Here is a 22,215-nt window from a genome sequence, read left to right on the forward strand (position 1 = left end):
TATGTATGTTGAGACTATGTATGTTGAGACTATGTATGTTGAGGACTATGTATATTGAGACTATGTATGTTGAGTCTATGTATGTTGAGACTATGTATGTTGAGACTAGGTATGTTGAGACTATGTATGTTGAGACTATGTATGTTGAGACTATGTATGTTGAGACTATGTATGTTGAGGACTATGTATGTTGAGACTATGTATGTTGAGACTATGTATGTTGAGACTATGTATGTTGAGGACTATGTATGTTGGGGACTATGTATGTTGAGACTATGTATGTTGACACTATGTATGTTGACACTATGTATGTTGAGGACTATGTATGTTGAGGACTATGTATGTTGAGGACTATGTATGTTGAGACTATGTATGTTGAGACTATGTATGTTGAGACTATGTATGTTGAGACTATGTATGTTGAGACTATGTATGTTGAGACTATATATGTTGAGGACTATATATGTTGAGACTATGTATGTTGAGGACTATGTATGTTGAGGACTATGTATGTTGAGGACTATGTATGTTGAGACTATGTATGTTGAGGACTATATATGTTGAGACTATGTATGTTGAGGACTATGTATGTTGAGGACTATATATGTTGAGACTATGTATGCTGAGACTATGTATGTTGAGACTATGCATGTTGAGGACTTTATATGTTGAGACTATGTATGTTGAGACTATGTATGTTGAGACTATGTATGTTGAGACTATGTATGTTGAGGACTATATATGTTGAGACTATGTATGTTGAGACTATGTATGTTGAGGACTATGTATGTTGAGACTATCTATGTTGAGGACTTTATATGTTGAGACTATGTATGTTGAGGACTTTATATGTTGAGAATATGTATGTTGAGGACTTCGTATGTTGAGACTATGTATGTTGAGGACTTTATATGTTGAGACTATGTATGTTGAGGACTATGTATGTTGAGACTATGTATGTTGAGACTATGTATGTTGAGACTATGTATGTTGAGGACTATGTATGTTGAGGACTATATATGTTGAGACTATGTATGTTGAGACTATGTATGTTGAGACTATGTATGTTGAGGACTATATATGTTGAGACTATGTATGTTGAGACTATGTATGTTGAGGACTATATATGTTGAGACTATGTATGTTGAGACTATGTATGTTGAGGACTATGTATGTTGAGACTATGTATGTTGAGGACTTTATATGTTGAGACTATGTATGTTGAGGACTTAATATGTTGAGACTATGTATGTTGAGGGTTATGTATGTTGAGACTATGTATGTTGAGGACTTTATATGTTGAGACTATGTATGTTGATGACTTTATATGTTGAGACTATGTATGTTGAGGACTATGTATGTTGAAGACTATCTATGTTGAAGACTATGTATGTTGAGGACTTTATATGTTGAGGACTATGTATGTTGAGGACTTTATATGTTGAGACTATGTATGTTAAGGACTATGTATGTTGAGACTATGTATGTTGAGGACTTTATATGTTGAGACTATGTATGTTGATGACTTTATATGTTAAGACTATGTATGTTGAGAACTATGTATTTTGATGACTATGTATACTGAGGACTATACATGCTGAGGACTAAGTATGCTGATGACAATGAATGCTGAGGTCTATGTAGGCTGATGTTATTATATTGCCTACGCTTGTGTGTATTTGTTTATTTGAGTGCTTGTGTATGTATATTGTGTGTGTATATATATTGTGTATGTGCATATATTGTGTGTGTGCATATTGTCTCCGTACAGCTAACTTAAACCCTTTGTTTGGCTGTTTTTCTTTCTGCGGCCATTTGCTTGGTTCACGTCTCTCACTATCTGTATGTAAATGAAACAATGTCGCTAAGAGTACTTAGCAATTGTGAATGTTTGAGAGTGTGTGTAAAACACAAGGGTATAATTCTGTTTACCTTGTCATGTCGTGGGTGCAAGAAACATTTGATCAGATTTTTTTTTAGCCGGCCCAGTCCTACAAAGACTTTTACCAGACTCAACTGATTCCACACCGGTTCTAAAACACACATATACTACAATAATTACTTTTAAATGTAGATCCGCGAGACGGGATGAACAGAAGACATATCGTCCTGAACTCATTGCACTAGAAAGGGAGGGGGGGAGAGAATGTACTGCAGGCTTTCTCTTAAAACTATTTTTAGAATATTTGTATATAAATATAAAGCTAATTTAATAACGGAAAAGGCAGTCATGTATAATGATGCCACACAAAACGACCAGGCTCTCTTCTCCCTTTACAAGTACAGATAAATGCAAGGTACGTTCTTCTAGGAATAAAATTATCAATATCTGACCTTTAGATACGTTAGTTCCAAGCCAAAATTACCAATGTAATCTTGCTTACTAAAAGTAACAGTTCTATGGCTTAGCTCCTACATTTGGTCTTATTATATGTACAATAGATCGTTTCTATTCTTTAGTTTATATTGAATTTGATACTCCGCAATATTTGTTCAATAATTGTTGTCGTGGAGATTATTTGTTGTGCTACAAAGTGTGTTCTTTTATTGACATACATGTAAAGTCTGCGAACTGATCCGAGTCAGAAAGAGAGAACAGAAAGAAAGGGAGGAAAGAGAAAAGTAGAGGAGGGAAAAGTAAGTAGAGATCAGTAGAGATCAGTAGAGAGAAGAACAAGAAAGAAAGAGGGCGGACGGGAGGGATAAGAAAACAAAAAGCTACGAGTTTTACAAAGACCATATTTCTGTCAGTGATATCTCCAATGATGGACAGAACGTAGCAATAAGCAGTGGAAACAAAAAAGACAGAAGAGTTGGGTTGAAACTCCTTCAGGGTGAGCAGGGAGTGAGAGTAGAAACACTATCTGTCCCTGAGCGAGGCCATAATAGGGTCAATAGCTCATGTTTTCTCTCCCGAGAACTAAGGGCCTGGCCAATGTTACAGTAGCCAAGAGCTTGACCAAACAACGGCCACTGCCCCCTCCCTCCAAATAGTCCTGTGTTGCTACCCGGTGGTAGCAGGTTCCTGAGGTAACATTTAACTACACAACTCGTTTGGGCATAAACATACACACACAGAGAGACTCACACACACACACACACACACACGATCCAATGCGCAGAGAATGTTGAACATGTCATTGTGCAACTAATAGCACAGTAGAGAAGATTAACGTTATTTCAATAAAGTCATGAAATCATTTCACTTTACGTACTTACAATCAACTCAAACAGTTTGGTTCAACACAGACATTAGACTGTTTAATGCTCAAACAATAAAATAATACCGTTCATAGATAGATAATGATTGATTGATTGATTGATTGATTGATAGATAGATAGATAGATAGATAGATAGATAGATAGATAGATAGATAGATAGATAGATAGATAGATAGATAGATATGTAGGTAGGTAGGTAGGTAGGTAGGTAGGTAGGTAGGTTGGTAGGCAGGCAGATAGATAGATAGATAGATAGATAGATAGATAGATAGATAGATAGATAGATAGATAGATAGATAGATAGATAGATAGATAGATAGATAGATAGATAGATAGATAGATAGATAGATAGATAGATAGGTAGATAGGTAGGTAGGTAGGTAGGTAGGTTGGCAGGCAGGCAGACAGGCAGATAGATAGATAGATAGATAGATAGATAGATAGATAGATAGATAGATAGATAGATAGATAGATAGATAGATAGATAGATAGATAGATAGGTAGGTAGGTAGGTAGGTAGGTAGGTAGGTAGGCTGGCAGGCAGGCAGATATATATATATATATATATATATAGATAGATAGATAGATAGATAGATAGATAGATAGATAGATAGATAGATAGATAGATAGATAGATAGATAGATAGATAGATAGATAGATAGATAGGTAGATAGATAGATAGGTAGGTAGGTAGGTAGGTAGGTAGGTTGGTAGGCAGGCAGATAGATAGATAGATAGATAGATAGATAAATAGATAGATAGATAGATAGATAGATAGATAGATAGATAGATAGATAGATAGATAGATAGATAGATAGATAGATAGATAGATACATGTCATAGCTTATCGTGGTCACGTATTTATCTAGTGTTAAAGAATGCAAAGCACTGGAAGGATTTATTCAAATATACTTGATTTGATGAGCTCTCCTAACTTATCAAGTACTATAGAGTACTAGACATTATTGATAGTGACCACCTTCCTATAGTACTGACTGCCACTCTTTTTAAAATAAAAACTATATGTATGTATAATGTTCGCAACTAGTTAACAAATCAAGACATTTCTACCTTTAAAAATTGCATTTAATAATCGTTTGAAGAAAAATGTGAAACTATAAGTGAACAGATGTCTCCAGCGAAGCACTATTTGTTTATTGAGCCATCTTCCTACATATAACTATTGAGATCGACAAATCAATCCACTTCAAAGATTTCTCCATTCCGGAGTAAATGAAATATTGAACTGTTTTGACAGTTTGTTTATACACAGGTCTATTTGTTTAGGATTTGTTTTGCTTTTGTAATTCTTTTATTGGTATCTTGTCTTTAATTGACCGAGGAGAAGAAGATCCTCTGCCCATCCAACTCAAGAGTGAGAGTTTTAGAACAAATGTTAGCCTAGGACTAGGAGTTATTTATTTCTGTTGGAATAAAGTCTAACTGCTACATAAGAAACATTGATTCCCCTGTAAAATACACGACTTATTTGAACCTTTGAATGTACACTTTGTTGAAATTTGGAGTTACACCTTCATCCACGTAGTGTAATGCTAAGCTGATACATGAAAAGAAATTACAAGACGACACAATATAAGAAAAACAAACAACGATTTAAAAAGCTATACAAACCTATAGGAACATGAATTTAAACTTGGAAAAGGGTGGATAACCATATACAGCTCAATGACATTATCCTATCTTACAGAGCTCGAGAAATAATGACATGTTCTGGAATGAATGAATATTCTAAAAACTGATTTGACCTACGATCAAAACTCCATTCACTAAATCCTGTAGCTATTGCAATGGTTCTACAAATAAAATGTAAACAATTTGAAAATCTTATGTCTCAGTTTTTGGTCACCTTGAAATAATGTTTTTAGTTGTCCAGTCTCTCGTGTTTATTTTAAACCGGAAAACGATTCAAAGCATTGCATTGGAGCGTCATTTAGCCAGCCCTTACTCTAGACTTGCTGTCTAAGCATTGTGCATGGGACAACAGCTGTCACGGTCTCATTGATTGAACTGATCTGTATCGACTGGTACCACGTGATCATCACTTACTAGTTCTCATTGGTTCTATGGGAAACCGGCTCTTCGCCCGATGTCTTCATCGCGAGTCAATTAGTGCCCCCCCTCTCTCCCCCCCCCCCCCCCCCACCAACAAACGGTGCGCTGAGATGATTAGAAGATCAGCATTTCTCTAGGCTACAGGCTAGTTGTAGAGTTCGTAGACAGTCTGAATTAGAAGGGTTGCTAGGTTAGACCTAGCAGCTCAGATATTATGGTATAAGCATGTTTGGTCTTTTTGGATATCAGCGTTGTACAGAGTTTAGTGTCTGGAAATTTAGGCACTGGAAATTTAGGTACCGGATATTAAGGCATCGGATATTTAGGCACCCGGAAATTTAGTACTGGTAAATTAAGCACTTTTGACAAGGCGGAAATGTATGCACCGGAAAATTAGGCACTCTTTAATAGAGACCTTAATTTTAAAAATTATTTTTAAAAAAGCTTTCAACTTTTATTTTATCCTTAGACTATGGGCTATTGGTAACGTTATCAAAAAATATCAGCTCTAACTATTCTTACTGCATTTTCATAATACAAAAGAAAAGTTGATAAAACAGAAAAAAACTGACAATTTGGGGATAAATTACTCCCGATTAAGAGTCATTATATAATAGAGACATCACAGGATTCAAGGGAGGGGAGGTAGAGATGATTCTCGCTAATTGTTTCAACTCCATCACCAACCCCTGAGGTTGATGAATGAGTTTTTGGAATTGATAATTACGCAATTTGTGTAAATATTTAGTTACTAATGTAAATACTTTAGATGAAATAATAATATTATAAAATATTTATTTTAAGTCGGGGAGTGTTGAAATAAATATAATCGCCCTCTCCCCATTTACTTCAGCCCTTAAGATGTGCTGGTGGAAAGGGAAAGGGGAGGGTCGTACTTTTGAAAGGGGAGGGGGGCGGTAAAATGTTGATGTTCCAACTCAACACTGCCCAATGAAATTTGACTATCTGCATTTCCCTTATATTATTATTTTTAGCGGACCCCGAAAGGGGAAAGACGCTATTAGTTTTATGTGGCCTGTCTGTCCATCTGTCCGTTCGTCACGTTTATATCTCAGAAACTAGAAGAGAAAATAAAAAATCGAACCTCATGATATTTTAGATCATTCAAAGTTCTGATACAACGGCTACTTTTTCTTTTCCGAAAGTGAACCAACTAATTTGTTTATTTATCTATGCAAGCAGATTTTTCAAAAAAAATACACCACTTTTCAATGAAAAAAAAAGGTATGTTTTTTAAAAAGGTCACAGACTCCTTCATTAATAAATCAAGCTTCATTCATAGATTCGCGCATTGGTAAAAAAAATGGAATGGAAAAAGCATCAATGGATCATTATAAAATATATTTCCCATTGATTAACTAACTTATTGAATAGAATACTGATTAAAATATTGTTTTTAAAAAAGAATTTGGATACGAACTTCGTTTTAGTTATAAGTTTAAAAAATAACGAACTACTTTTATAGCTCGCAGTTTTAACATATCCTCATTATAGGGGCCTACACTTGACAGTCTAAATAAGACTAAATAGAGCCCAGTCCGTGTTCGAATTCTCGTGAAGACTCTCGGTGGACTTCGGGGGCCGATTTTGAGTTTGTGTTTTCACACAAATTGTCTTTGTAACCTTGTTATTACTGTTATTTATATTATGATGGTTTAACTGAAATATGTCTACCAAATTTATTTCAGGCGCTGCAAGGCCTACAAAATTATAATCCCCAGACCTCTATTTTAGCTCCTTTGTACTATGCTGATCTAATTTCCAAACCCTTTACTCCAGTGGTAGCCTTAAGATTTATTACGTAATTTTTTACAACCAAGTTGACATCTACCCGCCAGAAATCCTTGAAGAGGTAGCCTGAGGACGGAGAAGGGATATGTGCTTTGTGCGCGTTACTTAAGGGGTTTAGACAAAACCAATCGTCGTTATCGCTATAACAATAGGTCTCGATTTTTAAATGTTAAGAAACAAATAATAGTATGTTTTATTATCTAAATAATAGTAATTATATTCAAAATATATTTAGTTCTATCTCTTTATATTAATAAAAAAATGGGTAATCCTTGTAGGAAAATCTATTGTGTGAGTGTAAGTGTGTTGGGAAAATTGGTCTCTTATAAATACTTATTCTGCTCGTAGCAAAGAAAAATGTGTAGAGATCTTACTATGAGTATTATGCTGACAGTTCTTTCTGTTTTTATAGTACCATTAGTGGCCCAGAGGAAAGCCCTTGTATATTATCATTGTTCAATGAAAGTTAGGTTTTCATGTGTCTGCATGTATCTACTAATGGTAGTTTTCCTTCATTAAAATATTCTTCTAGGATTATTATTTGTTTGTTCAATAGCTTGTGGATTCACACGTTTGAAAATGCAATCGAAGCTTGGAATTTAAAGCCCCAAACGACTTTTGTTCACTACATGGCGATTTAGCTCTTATTAAACTCTTTCTTAAGCTATTTTGATGCTTAGATTAGGGAACTTTACTGTATTTTATATCTATGTAGTATTTTTTTTTATTGCTAATTGTGATCTTATCTTATATAATACAGACGTTACTTCAAAAAAGAAGATGATTACGTCCTTTTAAAAGCTAATAAAAATAAGCTATTTTACAGCTTTAGTTTACATTTTAAATACACTATAGTTTTTGCTTGAAAGTCTGACTGGTGCTCACTCTCTCTCTCTCTGTCTCTCTCTCTCTGTCTGTCTCTCTCTCTCTCTCTCATTAGTTTGTAGAAAATTGTTTATTTTTTTAAATGTTATTAGTAACGCCTACTACGCTATTTAAAAAGATCGAGTGAGCCTAACTGTATTTTATACAATATGAATCAAGAAATACTTTTGTATAGAACTGAAATGTACTAGTTAGACTTCGATTTTTTTCCCAACATTTTCTGTGTTAAGAAATCGAACCAAAAGTGCCAGTCTAGTGACCTTTTCAGTACTTTTAGATTGACTAGCCAGCTGTTGACTGTCCATCTACTTGTCCCAGCAAATAGACTTTGATTTACAAGGGGGGGGGGGGAAATATCACCCCATGGAATTTATTAGCTACCAAATTCTAAGAAATATGAAACTAAGCCCTAAAATTACATTAGAAGAAATCTTTCACCTCTCTCTCTCTCTCGTACTTTCTGCCTCTGTCTTTGTCTCTCTCTCTCTCTCTCTCGTACTTTCTGCCTCTGTCTTTGTCTCTCTCTCTCTCTCTCTCTATGTCTCTTTCTTTCTCTATAGCAAAGATTCTATGAGATGTGCACTGGCAGTGTGCACTAACAGGAAGTGGCCCCGTGAGAAACATGACAATTTATTTTTTCAATCTTTAAGATAAAACATATTAGTTATAACATAGAAAAACACAAATTACCCATTTTAATGCCAAATAGTATATGTTTATAAGTTTTATTTATTATAAAATTACGACAATATAATAAAAAATAAAAGCATGAAATGTACACTATTCAGTACTACCCAATACTGTCCAGGTATATTTTTTTACAACAAATAAAAATTGGGAAGTGAGATATTCAAAGATCATGTCCATAAACAAAGATTTTAATATTTGAAGTGCAGTGGAACGAAACATACTGAGCATCCATTGTAGATTCATTTGCTTATCTGTTATGTAATAATCAAATATTCCATTTTTTTTCTACTTCCTTTCATTGGGTTGCATTCATCATTTGGAATAGTTCAAGTTTGTTAGCTTTGATAAAGTCTCTAGACTCAATCCACTTGTGATAATTAGCTATACATGAGTGACTCAATTTTATAAAACATTAAACATAATAAATAACCTCAGTTCAACTTGAACTAGATCTACATAGTTGAACTAGATCTACATACTTGAACTAGATCTACATAGTTGAACTAGATCTACATAGTCTAATTAAATCGACATCTTCTAGCTAGAAATATATTTTGTAGATAAATGTACATCTTCTAAATAGGTCTATATCTTCTAACTAGGTCTACATCTTCTAAATAGGTCTACATCTTCTAACTAGGTCTACATCTTCTAAATAGGTCTACATCTTCTAACTAGGTCTACATCTTCTAAATAGGTCTACATCTTCTAACTAGGTCTACATCTTCTAAATAGGTCTATATCTTCTAACTAGGTCTACATCTTCTAAATAGGTCAACATCTTCTAACTAGGTCTACATCTTCTAAATAGGTCTACATCTTCTAACTAGGTCTACATCTTCTAAATAGGTCTACATCTTCTAACTAGGTCTACATCTTCTAAATAGGTCTACATCTTCTAACTAGGTCTACATCTTCTAAATAGGTCTACATCTTCTAACTAGGTCTACATCTTCTAAATAGGTCTATATCTTCTAACTAGGTCTACATCTTCTAAATAGGTCTATATCTTCTAACTAGGTCTACATCTTCTAAATAGGTCAACATCTTCTAACTAGGTCTACATCTTCTAAATAGGTCTACATCTTCTAACTAGGTCTACATCTTCTAAATAGGTCTACATCTTCTAACTAGGTCTACATCTTCTAACCAAGTCTACATCTTCTAACTAGGTCTACATCTTCTAACCAAGTCTACATCTTCTAACTAGGTCTACATCTTCTAACTAGGTCTACATCTTCTACTAGGTCTACATCTTCTAACTAGGTCTACATCTTCTAACCAAGTCTACATCTTCTAACTAGGTCTACATCTTCTAACCAGGTCTACATCTTCTAACTAGGTCTACATCTTCTAACCAGGTCTACATCTTCTAACTAGGTTTACATCTTCTAACCAGGTCTACATCTTCTAACCAAGTCTACATCTTCTAACCAAGTCTACATCTTCTAACTAGGTCTACATCTTCTAACCAAGTCTACATCTTCTAACTAGGTCTACATCTTCTAACCAAGTCTACATCTTCTAACTAGGTCTACATCTTCTAACCAGGTCTACATCTTCTAACTAGGTCTACATCTTCTAACCAAGTCTACATCTTCTAACTAGGTCTACATCTTCTAACCAGGTCTACATCTTCTAACTAAGTCTACATCTTCTAACCAAGTCTACATCTTCTAACTAGGTCTACATCTTCTAACCAAGTCTACATCTTCTATATAGGTCTACATCTTCTAACTAGGTCTACTAACGAGGCTGTATTTAGAAATCGAACCAAAAGTGCCAGTCTAGTAACCTTTTTAAGTACTGTTAGATTGACTAGGTTTACATCGTCTAACTACTCTACTAACGAGGCTCGGGAGCCGTACCAAAAATTGCTAAGTACCTCCTTGACCAATATGATAGAGCTTTTGATTGCTACCCCCCAAATTTTCTCTCTCTCTCTCTCTCTCTCTCTATCTCTCTCTCTCTCACATACACACACACACATCCCTCGGGTTAATGCCCAGGATTACTTTCATCTCTTATCATTGTTTCAATACCTCAATCCGTTCACTGCTCGTTGACGTGAAGGCGTGGGGAGGTGGTGGAGTACATCAGGCTTTAGCGCCATCTGTAGTCAGGAAAATGACATGGGGGCAACCTGGCTCAGACAAACTGTTTATTAAGTTTAATTAAATTGATTTTTATGTTGTTTTGTACCCCATTGCTTTCCCAAACACATAAATACAGAACAGTTTATTGCCAATAGGTTTTAATGCTGACATTAACTCTATGCTTGCCTGGTTTAATATGGCTGGAGATAATTAGTTGGATACTTCCCATTGGAGTTATTGCTTCAATTGTGCTATTGGAGGTTTTCGTACTAAACGCTGTTCACAGTCATCAGCTTCTTGTTTATATTTAAATTGTTTTATTCTTGAGAGCATACATATATAGGGCCGGATTTAAATATGTTGAGGCCCCTACAATTTTTTCGAAAGCTATAATAAAGATGAAGGAAAATACTTATATACTTATATCTAAAAAGCATGCTCTATTTTAGACGAAAGTAATAGAGTTTTTGTTACTTTCCTTTTAAAGAATATATTTAATATGCATAATTTTGTTTTAACAAGTCTAAATTTTTATTTGTTTGTGGGGGATAAGACATTTGGTAGACAGACTGTCGTAAATCCGGAGCTATATTGACTTATTACGAGCATGCTACAAGTGGACACTTTATACCAGACGTAAAAATGCGGAAAAAAATGTTAAAAAAAAATCTAAAAGTTTCTGACCCGCGTCGAAATACTCAATTCCTTTTTTTTTTGTGGAGGCTCCTTTCCGGATTCTGTACACCAGAGACACCAAAAAAGCTTGCTATTTATAGACCTGTCGTCATTTCATGAAACTCTTCAATACAGACAAACGCAAGCTAAATACTAAAAAGCAGTGAATAGAAGCCTCGCTGCCAAAGGCAACATTGAGTCTAATCAGGAAATTGAATTAATAATTTTGTCCTAATATAGCAGATAGGCAACTGCACCGCCTTTCGTCTGGAAACAAAAATCTTCTTCTATAGCCTATATTTGTAGTATGAGGTCACCAAAGATACTATGTTCCTCCCAACACTTTGGCTGACATCACGCTGTGGTACATGAACATTGTATTCCACTTCTAGAGTTTCTCAATCTATCTCTTTTTTTGTTTGTGTTTTTAGCGCCACCGAATGGGGAAAAGCCGCTATTGGTTTTGTAAGCTGTCAATCAGACTAACCATCTATCTTTGCGTCTATTAAGTTTACATCTCAAAATTAAAGCGCTATCGAAGACCGATTTCAAGATAGTTTGTACAATAGGTAGGAAGGTCACTTCTGATCTTTTTTGTATTAGCGACTCTGTATTACCGAAACTGTTTATCCTTGCATTAAAAATGAAGAAATCACATTGAATGGTACACAAACAAATATTAGACCTAGACTGGACCTAGACCTAGACTGGACCTAGACCTAGACTGGACATGGCAATCTCTTTGACTATATAGAGAGTGCACATTTCATTGTCTAAACAGAGTGTGCACATTTCATTACTTATAGCGAATGTGGTCAGGACATTGCTCATTTGTTTGTATATGTAAACAAATCATCACGCTGATCATATTCAGACAACACTCAGGATCTCGTGCGTGAAATGTGAGTGATCGCATACAATCATGCACAAAATATACATTTTGTATGAAGGGAGACAGGCATGTGGCTAGTGTGTAGATTGGTTTAGGAATTACACACGAGAAGGTCTCCTATGACTTTTTGGTTTATGAATTACACACGAGAAGGTCTCCTATGACTTTTTGGTTTATGAATTACATACGAGAAGGTCTCCTATGACTTTTTGGTTTATGAATTACACACGAGAAGGTCTCCTATGACTTTTTGGTTTATGAATTACATACGAGAAGGTCTCCTATGACTTTTTGGTTTATGAATTACACACGAGAAGGTCTCCTATGACTTTTTGGTTTATGAATTACACACGAGAAGGTCTCCTATGACTTTTTGGTTTATGAATTACACACGAGAAGGTCTCCTATGACTTTTTGGTTTATGAATTACACACGAGAAGGTCTCCTATGACTTTTTGGTTTATGAATTACACACGAGAAGGTCTCCTATGACTTTTTGGTCCCCTAACCAACGTTCTATCAGCCAAAGAAGCGCTATTGTAAATTTAATTTCGCCCTTAATTTTGTCTTGTTCACATTATCAAAAACTATATATATATATATATATATATATATATATATATATATATATATATATATATATATATATATATATATATATATATAGAGAGAGAGAGAGAGAGAGAGAGAGAGAGAGAGAGAGAGAGACTGGTATCTCTTTTCATAAAGCGGACTTATATCTGCCACCTAAGAGTTTATGAGAAAACGCAAACTCCACAGTTTTCTTGACATAAAATTCAGTGTTTTTAGTTTTTGTTTTGATTTGTTTTGTTGTTTTTTACGTTAGGTTTATTTACCAACCCATTGGGACTGCAATGATAAACAAATACTGAGGATTTAATGTCTTATTTGTCATGTTAGTTTATTTTATTTTATTTAGCATTTTGTTATTTTAATAATTACTAGTCGACCCACGGCGTAGCATAAGCCGCTATTTTGCAGGGCCAGCCTTAGGCCACTCCTATATATGCTACCCGAATGGGCCCCGCACTTTCATTGGACCCGCGCTAATTCTAGGTGTAAATTATTAAATTAAACCATTTTATAACTTATTACTGATTTCCTGATTTACCAGGAGCTCCTGCTATTTAGTGACGGGTGAATACTACTTGTCCCCCCCCCCCATCTACGTGGGGGAACTCTAGTCCGACTTGTAGAAATAAAGAGGATCTTCTTGGTGTCCAAACTGTTGAGCCATGAAGACAATTATATATAGAGATGATTGTAATGTATAATGCTTCTTTGTGCTACTATGTCATGTTAAGTGTACGCTTATCTAATAGTTGGAATACTTGTCATCAGTGCTGGGTTAATGTATTTTTCTAATTTACTTTTGTGAAATTTGGGGAAAAAATGATCAAAATATGATTGTTTGATTTGCGTAATCCTATAGTAATATCTTTATATCTTTACCTCGGTCTGAAAAGATTATTATTTGATCTAATTGGTGTGCGATAATCTGCGCAGGATTTGTTTTATTTCAGTGTGATTGGTGCTTCAGTTAAAAAGGACGTCTGCGGCCTTGGCAGAGCAATGAGACTCTCTGGAGAATGAAAAGCCAGTGAGTGTGAATAGGGGAGGGGGGGGGAATGAGTAGGGTAGACAACCTGACACTCTCTCAGTATTTGTCCAATCAAACATGTCCTCACACTTCACTGGCCTGCTTCTGACTAGTATTAATTAACAGAAGGAGAGTATCTGGGGGAGATAACAAAGCAACTTAATCTAGCCAGTAGCCTCCCCTTATTTCATCATACACTCGAACCAATTTATTGCAAGCAATAGTCCATTCATCTATTCTCTTTACTTTGATATAGCAACTGTCAACAGAGCACTACCACAAGATGTCATTGATAAGTCTTTTAGAAAAGAAAAAAAAAGAAAAGCACACATAAACTTGACCCTGACCTTAGTGGAGATTTGAGTTAAAAAGAAAGTTTTGTTTTAAATGTGTTCTGATTGTGCAAGTAAATCAGCCATTTTTGTTTTTGTTATTCGGGCATGTATTTGATAATATGTTAGAATTCTGTTGCCTGACCCCGTCCCGCCCTCACCCCCCTCCCGCAATCTCACTTCAGTAATTCACTGAAGTTACAGCTGGAGGCGTGACAACCAACACTTGTAGACAGAGAGAGCGAGAATGACATAAAGAGGGATAGAGGAGGAGAGAGAGAGACAGGGAAACAGAGAGAGAATGATAGAAACAAAGAAGAAAGAGGACGAGTCGGCAAACATATTCGAAAGTAAACAAATAATTTTGCCTGTTCACTTCTAACAATTTCTATATTTAGATGCCAGTAAATGTTTGGAAATGAAATAAAAAAATGTGTGTTATCGATGCTAAAAAAAATGCTATTGGGGCTAAGCTAAGAAATTGTTCTTTCTGTACCACGAATACTACAGAGAAAACAAAATTGACTTCGCAATTAAGAATAAAAGTAAATAATGAAATCCAAAATCCAGCTCTGGCTCCAGAGTTCATTCATTCAAATAGCGGAAATACAACAGAGTATATCTTTCAGGAGCAGAAAACAGTGGGCAGAAAGATCTCAGGGAGACGCTCCCAAAGATTCTCACTATCTTTTAGTAATTTCTAGAGACTAGAGAGCAATTGCTGTTTCCTGAAGTTGAACAGTCTAAATAAACAATGTCTGTTTCCTCAAGTTAAAAGGCCTAAATAAACAATGTCTGTTTCCTCAAGTTTAACTGTCTAAATAAACAATGTCTGTTTCCTCAAGTTAAACTGTCTAAATAAACAATGTCTGTTTCCTCAAGTTCAACTGTCTAAATAAACAGTTTCTATTTCCCCCAGCTAAATTGTGTAAATAAACAGTTGCTGTTTCCTCAAGTTGAACAGTCTAAATAAACAGTTGCTGTTTCCTCAAGTTGAACAGTCTAAATAAACAATTGCTATTTACTCAAGTTGAATAGTCTAAATAAACAACTGCTGTTTCCTCAAGTTGAACAGTCTAAAGTAACAACTTCAGAGTAACTACTGCAGAAATAAAATGGTTTGATGCTGTTGTTGTTTTCATCTATTCGTAGAACTACAATGAAATACTTTCCATGGACTAAACAAAGAGAATTCACTACTCTAATGATGGGTGAATATTTCCGGTAGGATAAAAATGCATCTCTCTCTCTCTCTCTTTCTCTCTCTCCGACACACCAATATCCCAAACTATATAGCATCTATTCTACGTCATGGCCGAAATGTTAAGAAAAAAAAAAACTCTCTAGGCTGAAATACTTTTATCATGACAAGAGTTCGTGGCGACAGGAAACAGGGGAGGTTACTTGACCTGGGTGTCAATGTGAAGGCCTCAAATTCAATTTTCTCCCCCCATACAGACGCAGCGGGAGTGTTGCGGGTTTATTGCTGGATCTAACGGAAATAGGAGTGCGGTCGTACAGGAGCCAGTCCCTCACCATGGAGGCGTTGAGATAGTGGACTGTCCAGCTGTGGTCTCACTCAGACTGGACATTGTTTTCACTCTGTTGGCTGCTATTTACTGTCATGGTAAACACTTTACACATTGGTGTGTACTTTAATTAGTTCGTAAGGTTGATACATTGTGACACTTTACACATTGGTGTGTACTTAAATTAGTTCGTAAGGTTGATACATTGTGACACTTTACACATTGGTGTGTACTTAAATTAGTTCGTAAGGTTGATACATTGTGACACTTTACACATTGGTGTGTACTTAAATTAGTTCGTAAGGTTGATACATTGTGACACTTTACACATTGGTGTGTACTTTAATTAGTTCTTAAGGTTGATACATTGTGACACTTTACACATTGGTGTGTACTTTAATTAGTTCGTAAGGTTGATCCATTCTTTATTTGTTAGAACCGATGGTATGCAGTTCAAATCCACTGGCCTGTACTGATCAAGCTCATTTGAATGTATGGAATTCACGTAAGATAGGTCATTGAGCTAGCCATACTACACCCTGTTAAACCTTTGCATTAAAGAATTGATCATTAAATCGTTCATCATAGAATTGATCGTTAAACCTTTGCATTAAAGAATTGATCATTAAATCGTTCATCATAGAATTGATAGTTAAACCTTTGCATCATAGAACAGATCGTTAAACCGTTGCATCATAGAACAAATCGTTAAACCGTTGCATCATAGAACAAATCGTTAAACCGTTGCATCATAGAACAGATCGTTAAACCGTTGCATCATAGAACAAATCGTTAAACCGTTGCATCATAGAACAAATCGTTAAACCGTTGCATCATAGAACAGATCGTTAAACCGTTGCATCATAGAACAAATCGTTAAACCGTTGCATCATAGAACAAATCGTTAAACCGTTGCATCATAGAACAAATCGTTAAACCTTTGCATCAAAGAACAAATCGTTAAACCTTTGCATCAAAGAACAAATCGTTAAACCGTTGCATCATAGAATTGATAGTTAAACCGTTGCATCAAAGAAAAGATCATTAATTCATCTCTTATAACGGATTCAGTCGCTAAACTATACACACCGTCAAACTAGACATCATGGAATTGATCATTGAACTGGTATCTAATATTTAAACAGTTGCTCCGCAAAATTGATCTATAAATTATTACAACTCAGAATCAATCTTTGAATCTTTTCACAATGTAATAGTATAATATGGATCACATAAATGAGCGAACAAGTTTCAAAGGAATCAAAGAAAACTTCCGAAATGTTGTGCAGTTCATATAGAAATCAAATATCTAAAGCTCCCCAGTATGACGTGTCATTACTGTTATTGGTAGGCATTGACTATTTACTCATATTTAGCTGGGTTTTTTTCTTGGTTAAATGGGTTTGAAAAGACTTGATCAAATATAACATTCAAATGTAAAAATAAGAACTACCAACAAATGATTTTGACTAGTGATATCGAACTGATGGTCAGTGTCTACAAGACTACATTATAACCTCACTAGAACAGAGACACTTTTCCATGTAGCAAATGCTTGAAATCATTCCGTCCTCAGAGCTTAGACTGCATGTTGATTTAGAAAAATAGTCAGCAGATGAATACAACCTTTTATAGCTTGAAATCATAAATTGAATTAGCACATACAGACTATTTAAACGACATCTATCATATATGACAGACTGTGTGAATGTATCTTTCATACATGACAGGCTGTGTGAATGTCATATTTCATACATGACAGGCTGAGTGAATGACATCTATCATACATGGCAGACTGTGTGAATGTCATCAATCATATATGACAGCCTGTGTGAATGTCATCTATCATACATGACAGACTGTGTGAATGTCATCAATCATATATGACAGCCTGTGTGAATGTCATCTATCATACATGGCAGACTGTGTGAATGTCATCTATCATACATGACAGACTGTGTGAATGTCATCAATCATATATGACAGCCTGTGTGAATGTCATCTGTCATACATGGCAGACTGTGTGAATGTCATCAATCATATATGACAGCCTGTGTGAATGTCATCTAACATACATGACAGACTGTGTGAATGTCATCTATCATACATGGCAGACTGTGAGAAAGTTATCAATCATTCATGACAGATTGTTTGAATGTTATTTATCATACATGACATCTTGTGTGAATGTCCTATATTGACATATATCATACCAAGTCAATGTATGGTAACTTTCATCTTATACAGGCTATCATCATTATCATTCTAAGCAGACTTTGTATTCGTCTATTATCCGAAATAGACTGTATCTTATCTATCATCTCTCACAGACCGTGTATATTTTACCTATCGTCCCAGACACACTGTTGATTTGACAATAGATGCCTTAGTATACCATTCAGGAAATAAAACTAAACAAAAAATATCTAAATCCTAATGGAAATAAAGTAGTGATGAGTACTCTGGGGATTCACCGTCACGACTCACTCTGCCACAGACCATCCGTTGACCATCACGTACATTGACTATAGCGCTAGCACACAACTCACACACACACAGGGTCACACCAAAGTTTCAAAGATTTCAACCATTAGAAAGTGTTTGAGATAATAGAACTAGATCTAGGGTTATTGATCGTTCCCTGCATCCATAGTTCTGAGACTTCAACTGTAGTTTTAAACAAAAGCGCTGATTATTAGACTGAGTTGGTATTAACGAAACGCTATCTATCTATCTATCTATCTATCTATCTATCTATCTATCTATCTATCTATCTATCTGTCTGTCTGTCTGTCTGTCTGTCTGTCTGTCTGTCTGTCTGTCTGTCTGTCTGTCTATATTATTCTCCCCTATTCTTTCTTTTATTCTGTTTCTTTCTCTTTTATTCTCTTTGTTTCTTTCTCTCATCTTTTTATTTTTTTTCTTCATTTCTATCGCTATCTCGTGAATGCCCCAACAAGCACAGCCATTTGTATATCCTGATTCCTTTCCATTGTATAGACCTGGGACACAATTCAGTCAGAGTCTCTCTCGCTAATAATATCTGGAGAGAAAATTGTTCTTGAATAGTGAAATCTCACTGAACATTATTTTTGAATCTAGGCACCTACTAATCGTGAAATGTCACTAGCCTTATTTTTAACTCTATACACCTACTAATCGTGAAATGTCACTAGCCTTATTTTTAACTCTATACACCTACTAATCGTGAAATGTCACTAGCCTTATTTTTAACTCTATACACCTACTAATCGTGAAATGTCACTAGCCTTATTTTTAACTCTAGGCACCTATTAATTGTGAAATGTCGCTAACATTACTTTTAACTCTAGGCACCTACTAATCGTGAAATGTCGCTAACATTACTTTTAACTCTAGGCACCTACTAATCGTGAAATGTCGCTAACATTATTTTAACTCTAGGCACCTACCTAACATACACATCTTCTGATGATGAAAGTTGTTTGTATTGATCACGTTTACACGTTTTTAAATCCACATTTTTCTGTATCGAGTAATAATTATTAATGTTAATGTGACTAGTCTAAGTAACAGTACAAGTGAACGCCATCAGAAAGTACAAACAATATTTCTGATCAGGTTTTTAAAAAAAATCAATCGGAGATCGATCAAAAGAAAACAGGAGCTTGTTTAACCTGAAAACAAAGAAACAGTCGCAACAACTCCACAAGGTGATAAATTACCAAGTAATACACTACCAACACACAAACTGCCAGGTAACAAATTCTGACATTCTAAAATCATACTAATCAATAATCCTCGAGAAACTCATACCTCACCTTCATTCCAAAACCACAAAAAAAAACATCGTCACTTCAATTGGATTGGTATTTTGAGAATAGTAAAGATTTAGTTCAATTTTTGTAAAGAATTATGTTAGATATGCATTCATCTGGCTTAGACGTAATTGATATGAAGACCATAAATGTATTGGTATAATCTATACCTTCCACGTTAACCAGAGTGATAACTTTATTAAGAATGTCAATTTTATTTAGTCAAAAGCAAGATGCATTATATTTTTTTTGCATTTTATTTTTAAATTATCTGTTATTCTTTAGAATAGAACAGCATGTTACAAATAATTGAAATAAATCATTCTTTTTTATAACTATTAAAACAAAACAAAAACACGGTTACAAAGACAAATTGTGTGGAAACACAAACTCAAAATCGGCCCCCGAAGTGGTCAACACAGGCAGGTTTTTCACTTGTGTTTTAGGACTTTCATTTAAAGACGGGCATAGGTCCCAAAAGAAACATTTTAAAAATTCAAAGACGCAAGATAAATATCGGTGCGTAATAAATGTCTTTTTTATTAGCTTTTTTTCAAACCATTTTAATCAATCAATAAACTGACGACAGAAAAAAAAAATGATGATAATGAATGAAAATAACAAAATGAATCCACGAATGTTGGTAACGTTGCGAATCCAGTCCAAGTCTAACGCTTATATCGTGATCAGCCATTGCTCCATTATTATTCTGGCTAATTACCTCCCTTTCTGGGAACTAGTTGATGGTTAGTTGATGGTATTGGACTTCTGAAGAGCCGAGATCAACGCGGAGTAATGGACTAACCTCTCCCATCAAGGCTCGACCAGCATTTCCTATTTTTACAAGCAGTTGGGATGAAAAGGACACATAATTACGTACTTCCTTCACGGCTGATACCAATACAGCCGAAAGAAAACCGGAACTCTCTTGATACACTGTACTAGCTGGCAAATTACACGCATTCACCGTTAAGGCCAGTTGTTTTTTTTTCCATAATGGCGGCTACGTGTCATAAGAAGGACAGAAAAGTTGAACCTAGGAAGTGGACGCACTAGGGTGAACTGTGTAAAGGTCTCAGCTTGGCTCGAATAGTTTTTCGCTATTACATTTCCGGTACCACAGAGAGTCGACAAAAAGGAACAAGAGCGAATAATTGATTAGATCTTTAGTCAAGAAAGACCTGGCAGCGAACTGTAAGATTGCATTAATAAAACAGAACTAGATGAGGAGGGGAAGGAACACAGAACAGAAAGTCTGGTTTAAATTCAATCAAGACAAACATGTATTATGGTAGCGAGTGTGCAGTGTATGTGAGATAGAGAGCGAAAGACAGTGTGTGTGTGTGTGGCTGTGTCCTATTCATGTTCCCCTTACATCACTTTCCCATGTTCCCCTTACATCACTTTTTATGTCACCTTTAGATCACTTCCTTATGTTCCGTTTCGATTACTAACTTTGATTCATTTCCTTTGTTCAACTTAGATCACTTTCTTTTGTTCCCTTTATATCACTTTTTTGTTCCCTTTAAATCACTTTCTTATGTTCCTTTTAGCTTACTTTCTGCTGTTCCCTTTATATTACTTTCTCATGTCCCACTTAGATAACTTTCTTATGTTCCATGTTTGTTCCCTTTAGATACTTTTTTTATATTTCCCATTTAGAACACTTTCGTATGTTCCATTTAGATCACTTTCATATGTTCCTTTTATATCACTTTCTTATGTTCCATTTAGATGATTACTTTCGTATGTTCCCTTTAGATCACTTTCTTATGTTACTTTTGGATAACTTCTAAATAGATCAACTTTCCCCAAATCCGATGATGTCACCATTACTGAAGAAGCACAAGATGCGGATACAGTTATTACGAAACTACGAACTAACTTAAAACTACAACTTTTTGTTGTATTCATGTGAGCCCATACCACGTGTATCCGGTCCACGAACTAACTTGTTGATATCTCACTGAATAATGTCTGCAGGAAATCGTATGACATGACAATCTTCTCCACCACCCACTTCACAAACATTTGTTTTTCTTCTTTTCTTAATTGTATGTATTTTATGCACGTCTGCTATAGAAACTCTAAGACATTTACCAATGGAAGCATATATATAATATGTATATATATATATGCAAATATGTATTGTTTGTTAGCTTTACATACAAACCTCTCTCTCTCTCTCTCTCTCTCTCTCTCTCTCTCTCTCTCTCTGAAATTCACAAGTAATTAAACAATAATATGTGGGTTTTTTTATTGTCATTTCCCAGTTTTCCCAGCGCTGCCTGATTCACTCAGAGTTTTTAATTTTGTTTTTTTGTTGTTTTTTTTGTCTTGTAGTAGGTGTTGTTTTTTTTTTTTACTCTCACCAGATGTTTTTCTTCTCTCTAGCCCTCTAACCTTCTTTCTCTAACTTCCTTTGTGTGTGTGTGGGGGGGTGTCTCTCTCTCACTAATATTCTTGCTCTCTCTCTCTCTCTCTCTCTTTATTTCTCTATATTTCTCTCTCTCTCTCTGTCTCTATTTTTCTCTTTCCCCTACCACTACTCACATGTGCACTTAATATATTCAATGCTTACCGACCATTTC

The 22,215-nt window shown here is 35.2% G+C and overlaps 1 protein-coding gene across 2 annotated transcripts in view; it reads right to left on the reverse strand.

The window, feature by feature from the left end:
- LOC106064129 (uncharacterized) overlaps window positions 1-22,215 on the reverse strand; it is a 124,552-nt gene that overhangs the window by 29,583 nt on the left and 72,754 nt on the right. The window lies entirely within an intron of this gene.

The sequence above is a fragment of the Biomphalaria glabrata genome, chromosome 5, assembly GCF_947242115.1.
Source record: "Biomphalaria glabrata chromosome 5, xgBioGlab47.1, whole genome shotgun sequence".
Lineage (NCBI taxonomy): Eukaryota > Metazoa > Mollusca > Gastropoda > Planorbidae > Biomphalaria > Biomphalaria glabrata.